This window comes from Cyrtonyx montezumae, unplaced genomic scaffold (genome assembly GCF_038088225.1).
Source record: "Cyrtonyx montezumae isolate F1298 unplaced genomic scaffold, pur_monq_1.0 scaffold_24, whole genome shotgun sequence".
Classification (NCBI taxonomy): Eukaryota; Metazoa; Chordata; class Aves; order Galliformes; family Odontophoridae; genus Cyrtonyx; species Cyrtonyx montezumae.
In genome coordinates, this window is record NW_027071981.1 from 5,632,847 (window position 1) to 5,639,006 (window position 6,160).

The following is a 6,160-nucleotide window of genomic DNA, read 5'->3' on the forward strand; positions in this document are numbered from 1 at the left end:
GAAGGCTGATGGAAAGTATAGGACAAGCAAGCTGGAAACAGTAGGAAAATTTCAAACAAACCAACCACCTTAAGCCTTTAATCCTAATGGAGGGAAAGCTGGAAAAAGCAAAACATTTATCAGCTGTGTAAGATAATGCTGCCACTGTGAAGTAGTATGACAATACTCCCACAAAAACTTCATTCATCTGCTCATTTGAGGGCCTACTTTAAATAGCTTCCACTGTTTTTCCATCACAATGCTAAGGAAAAAGAATATGCAAGTTTAGCTAGGAAGACCTGGTGACAAGGTTTCACAAGTCATAATAGATAGGAATATACCATAAATGGCTTTAATTGGCTATACTGTTTCTTCTAACACGTTGACCAATCTGGTTGGCTTTTCTAATGAACCTTCACTCTTTAAGATCACTGTTCTGCAGACAGTTTTAATATCAGTAAGTTATACTGCTTATTAAAATCACTCTTACTCGCAACTCTTGTATCAACACTCTGAGATATCCACAACAGGAGCAACTCAAATGCTTAAGTAGGGAAATGGTCATGACACGCAATGCCCACAAAGTAACTGAACATCTATACACACACAGCACATAGATATGAGGATGTTAGAGGAAATTTCTGCCATTCTAGAAGGATGACTAAAGACCATGTGGTGTCCTGTAGGACACCTAAAAATACCACCAGACATTTATATTTACGTATCTGAATTGCATTCTATGATGCCTAAAGTAATTGCCACAAGTTCTCTAAGCTCTTTTTTTAGTAGGAAGTTTAGTTTAAAATAGTTTTAAGAGTTTTAAGAAAGGAGAGGTAGCTGGTTGGGGAAAGAGGAAAAAGGGGAAACAGAACATTTAACTGGAAAAGAAAAAAAAGCATCTTAATAATACAGTTAGAAAAAAAATGTATTACCTTATTTTATCACTGATAGACCAGAAAGATAAAGTATTTCTTTTTATCAATCAGAAAACTGCATGGGAGTATCAAATATCTGATAAAAACAACTTTTCATGCGTGTATGTTAATCTTGTTCCTGTAATTCTACTGTCTGTTCTAGAGAGAAGCAGCAGTTCAAGCATTTAAGAGCAGGACACCTCTGTAAACACACAGTAGAAGCACTGAGGGACACAAGAGACATTTTATCTTTTCCTTTACATATCTGGGTGCTCATGAAAGGATAAAAGATTTTAAAACTTTCCTTCATTATATTGGAGGAGATATATGAAAAGGCTGATTATAAATCAATTTGTATAATGGCTCATCTGTAAAAGGGTGTTCTTGTATATTTGATAAAGAGGAAAGGGGCTAGCAGTAACACCATGTTGTGCAGGTCCTGGGTATGGGGATGGCAGAGGATTGGGGTTTCAAATAAATAAGAACGTATAACTTTTGATCTCCAGTTCTTCCCCCTCCCCTGACTTTTGTGTATTAAAGATCTCAGTGATAAACATACAGAATACAAATAAAACAAACAAACCTAATGAATTCCATCTCTTTGAACTGCTCAAAGGAACATCTATTAGATTCATCAGCATCTCCCTCAGTCTTTTCCTGTGTTGTTCTCAGTCATCTTCCTGTAACGTGATGGAGCATAAGAGGAAAACATTGCCATCTTGAAGGCTGAATCTATGCAAGAAAGAGTTTTACTACATCTCACTTAAAATGGAAGTCAGTTGAAGTATGAGAAGTGACATTTTCCTCAGCTTTCATATAGTTTTACTCTCCCTTCAACTAAACAGAAAGGAAAAAAAGAAAATAAATCTACCAGAGCCAGAAACGCAGAGGGGAAAGCCACAGTTATGCTTCTAAACACAATGCAAGAAGTTATATGTTCTAATCCAGAAAAAATACCCAAAATGCTTATTTCACCACTAAGTCAGAAATTTTACTTCAGGAAAACCCAGGAGTAGCAACACCAGCAGAAGCTTGGCTTCAGTCAAAGATTTTCAAGGGTGTTCTCTGTTTAGTTGGCCTGCAGGTTACCAATCTACCATGGTAAAATGTAAAGAAGTTCCTAATGTAAGATATAGTGTTAAAGGGTCATGAAATAACCATATTCAAATTATTTTCTCGCATCAGATTCAAACTTCAGTCACACTACCCTCCTGTACAACAACAAACCAAACTGACAGATACACATGGCTGAATGTTGACTCCCCTTCTCATTCATTTTGCAAATCAGCCAGGACTAAGTCTCATACTGAAAGTATTTCCTTGTTTGCCAGTGAACACTTTCAAAGTTGGCAGGAGATGCTCTCCTCATTTGGTCTCCAGTCCACCAACCACTGAGGCCAGGAGCATTACAAGGGCTCCATAATACAGCACGGCTCTACTCTAGTGGCTTGAGCCACATATGGTTGGCAGGCAGTCATCTGGAAAGGCAGCAGCACTCCATTATTCAGAACACTGATCCTGCCTCTACCACTTGGTTTTTACGTCTCTTTTGTGCTCCTCAGCATCACATCATTCAAATTAGAAAGGCAATAGTTACTCAGGAACCACACTGTTGGACAGGAGATAAAGCAAGGAAAAGCAGCTCTTATAGGTTCATAGCTTCATAGGTTCATAAGGTTGGAAAGGACCTACAAGATCATCTAGTCCAACCATCCTCCTATCACTATCCCTACCCAACTACTAAATCAAATCCCTTAGCACCTCATCTAAACGCTTCTTGAACAGCGCTAGGGATGGTGCCTCAACCACCTCCCTAGGCAGGCCATTCCAGTGCCTGACCACTCTTTCAGAAAAAAAATGTTTCCTCAGGTCTAATCTAAATCTTCCCTGGCGCAACTTCTGGCCATTCCCTCTCGTCCTGTCATTATTTATCAGGGAGAAGAGGCCCACCCCCTCCTCACCACAACCCCCCTTCAGGAAGTGGTAGAGTGCCATAAGGTCTCCTCTGAGCCTCCTCTTCTCCAGACTAAACAATCCAGCTCCCTCAGCCGCTCCTCATAAGACTTGTGCTCCAGACCCCTCACCAGTTTTGTTGCCCTTCTCTGAACACGCTCCAGGGCCTCAATGTCCTTCTTGTAGTGAGGGGCCCAAAACTGAACACAGTACTCGAGGTGCGGCCGCACCAGAGCTGAGTACAGTGGGAGGATCACCTCCCTGCTCCTGCTGGCTACACTATTTCTAATACAGGCCAGGATGCCGTTGGCCTTCTTGGCCACCTGGGCACACTGCCGGCTCATGTTAAGCCGAGCATCAACCAACACCCCCAGGTCCTTTTCCTCTCTACATTCTTCAAGCCATTCTGCCCCAAGCCTATAGCATTGCATGGGGCTATTATGGCCAAAGTGCAGGACCCGGCACTTGGTCTTATTGAACCTCATCCCATTGAGCTCAGCCCAGCTGTTCAGCCTATCCAAATCCTCCCTACCCTCAGGCAGTTTGACACATCCTCCCAACTTGGTGTCATCTGCAAACTTACTGAGGGTACACTCAATTCCCTCATCTAGGTCATCAATAAAGATATTAAACAAGATGGGCCCCAAAACTGACCCTTGGGGGACACCACTCGTAACAGGACGCCAGCTGGACTTAACTCCATTAACTACTACCCTCTGGGCACGGCCCTCCAGCCAGTTCTCCACCCAGAGAAGAGTGAACCTGTCCACACCATGGGCTGCCAGTTTCCTCAGGAGAATACTGTGGGAGACCGTGTCAAAGGCCTTGCTGAAGTCCAGGTAGACTACATCAACAGCCTTTCTCTCATCTACCAGTCTGGTCACCCAGTCATAGAAGGAGATGAGGTTGGACAAGCACGACCTGCCCTTGGTGAACCTGTGCTGGCTGGGTCTGATCCCCTTGTTGCCATGCACGTGTCGTGTGATTTCCCTCAAGATCATCTGCTCCATAACTTTCCCTGATACCAAGGTCAGGCTGACAGGGCTGTAGTTCCCCAGGTCTTCCTTACGGCCTTTCTTGTAGATGGGAGTCACAGTCTCTGTTCGTTACTAACACTTACCTATGAGAAGGAAGACTGAGTCTTCCATCCTGCACCCTGCTGCAGGAGGGAAAAGATCTCATGCTTTAATAACTGCATACAGCCTAAACTTACTTACATAATCTGAAAGTAAACCTTCAAAGAAGAGGCTGTGCAAACAGCCTCATGTTTTAGCTTTCTGAAAGAAGCACTCTGCATATCATGGCATGTTATTAACATGCATGAGCACATTCATTCCACTCTTACCTAGGACCAACTGAACACGGTGCATTTATTTAGGCGTAAGTCAAACTAAAGAACTTGTGGCATTTCTCTGCGTACTGCATGCAGCTTTCTCACACTGCCAAGGCTGTTAAACCTCCAGACTCCTCAAAGAGAGGCAGGATGGTGAGAGGAAAGGACTGGAGCACGTATCCCCCTCACATCCGGCAGGAAACCCAAACAAGAGAGGAAAATTAGAAGCCCAGCTTCAAGCTTTCAAGCTCACACAAGTACATTCTGAGAACAATTGGTCTCCATATAGCAACAGGAAGACCACAGGTCACAATCAAACATATATGTGCTTTTTGAAACATAAGTGAAAGCCATTTACAGAAATACCAACTACAAAAAACAGAGGACCTCTATCTGCTTTCCTCACTTTTTACCAGTTCAGTCCCGTGTTCCTTCACAGTTCTAAAAAAGAAATTTTTTTTTTTTTTTTGGCTCTCAGAAAGGATTCCTAAGGGGAGTTTTGGTGCTATCCAAGCCCGAATCTCAGAAGAAACAGGTGCATGTTACGAAGAGCTTCCCCAGACCCCCTGAACGAGTGCTTTATATCTACATAACCTCTAGAACCTTCTGAAGCTTTTGAGAACAAATTAGTAAAACATAATTGCTGATTAGTGTTTGTAATAAAATGAAGTCTAAGACCACAAGCAGGACGAGCACATGAAGGCACTTGTTATGCCGTAGCAAGCACAACTACAAACTTTGTCTAAAAGAAAAACATGACATCACACTGTGTTGCACCTCAGAAGCATTTACTGTCTTCCCCATGAACAAATTTTATATAAATATAATACATTTTATATGCTTACATATGTGCTTTTGTAGGTGCATCATTAATAGAGATCCCTGAAACCCAACTCTGATAAGCACATGGCCAGCATGCCAGGGGAAGGAAATCAATCATAAAATATGAGGAACTTCTCTGTAGATGACATCATACATTTTCACAGTAAATAAAGGTTATAAATATCTTTCTCCTCAATGGTTTGTTTCTTCTGCTTTCCTATAGTCTCTGTCATGGTTTTATGATTTTTAGTACTGGCATTCCACATCATAACATCATGTAGTGCATTTGGAGTTAAAGAGTTAATGCTCCAGCTCCGTGGATCATCGATAGTTCCAGGTATACCTGTCTCAGAAGAGAAGAAGAACTACATTCCCCAGAGGACTTTGCGATGCTTTGTGTTTTTACGTGTTTACACTCAGAGGGAAAGATAAAAACTGTCTGCGGTCATGGGACACTCTCTTCCCTTTGGGATCGACTCAGCAGTGGGTGCTCGCTGCCGTCCGCCTTCAGCGTTAGCGTAAGGCCTTTGGTTTATCAGACACTCTCTCTTGCTCATTTTATTTGATTTATTAGCTTTAATTCCAATTATATTGTATTACATTGTGTTATTTTGCTTTCAATATCTATTTAGTAAATTAGCTTTCCTCCTCAGATCGTTGCCGCTGTTTTGTTTCTAGGCCCATCTCCCTTTTCCCTTTCCCCCTTCCTCTTTCCTGGGGCGTGGGTCCGTGAGTCCCCCGCACCAATCATCACAGAACCGGGCTGAACCTGCCCGTAAACCGTTGACAAGTCTATGATAAAAGACTAAGTCATATTAAAAGTAAGAAAAAGAGGAATTAGTGTTGAGGTAATATTTACTAAGTACGTGGAAAGATGATTTAAACAGAAAGTGAAGACAGTTGGAAGAAGCACGGATTATGAACATGTCAAAAAAGTGTTCATGGAAGGAGATAAGGGCATGGTAGCTTAAGAGCTTCCAGTCTTCGTGTTTCCTCCAAGAAGCAAAGCTTCCTACAAACCTTTGGGATGTATGTTAAAAAGAACCATGAAGGAGAGCAGAGAACCTATTGTCTGGTAAAAATATCAACACTCCTCCAGAAGTACGTTGATTACCATTGCCTACCATACCATCCATAAGTTCATAGGTTCATATGTTCA